At 53.5% G+C, this 303-nt stretch overlaps 1 protein-coding gene across 2 annotated transcripts in view; it reads left to right on the top strand.

Annotated features, from left to right (window-relative positions):
* The window catches only part of MRPL38 (mitochondrial ribosomal protein L38), a 4,334-nt gene that overhangs the window by 260 nt on the left and 3,771 nt on the right, over positions 1 to 303 (top strand). The gene's annotated exons all lie outside the window — the stretch shown is intronic.

Here is a 303-nt window from a genome sequence, read left to right as displayed (position 1 = left end):
GTTTTGCTGCTGAAGGTCAAGGAGGCTGTTGTCGGGGCCACGGGTTTGCCCAGAGCCTGCCCTGTAAGGAGCTGATGAGATGCTTTGGCACGAGGTTGGCCCTTCTCGGATGTAGACATTTGCAAAGCGCAGATGTCTTCAGGGGAAATGAATGGCAGTTCTCTGGAAGGAGGGAGGCTGGCCAGGACCTGCCAAAAGGTGTGGAGCAGCGTAAAGAAGTGATTCCTTGGAACCCCAGTAGTATCAGAGAAAGCAGACCAGGAACCAGAGCTTTAGTCCTGCAGCAGATAATACAGCTTGGCT

This window comes from Fulmarus glacialis, unplaced genomic scaffold, assembly GCF_000690835.1.
Source record: "Fulmarus glacialis isolate BGI_N327 unplaced genomic scaffold, ASM69083v1 scaffold28732, whole genome shotgun sequence".
Taxonomy (NCBI): domain Eukaryota; kingdom Metazoa; phylum Chordata; class Aves; order Procellariiformes; family Procellariidae; genus Fulmarus; species Fulmarus glacialis.
Note: the sequence above shows the minus strand (reverse complement) of the source record. Positions and strands in the feature narration are given on the sequence as shown.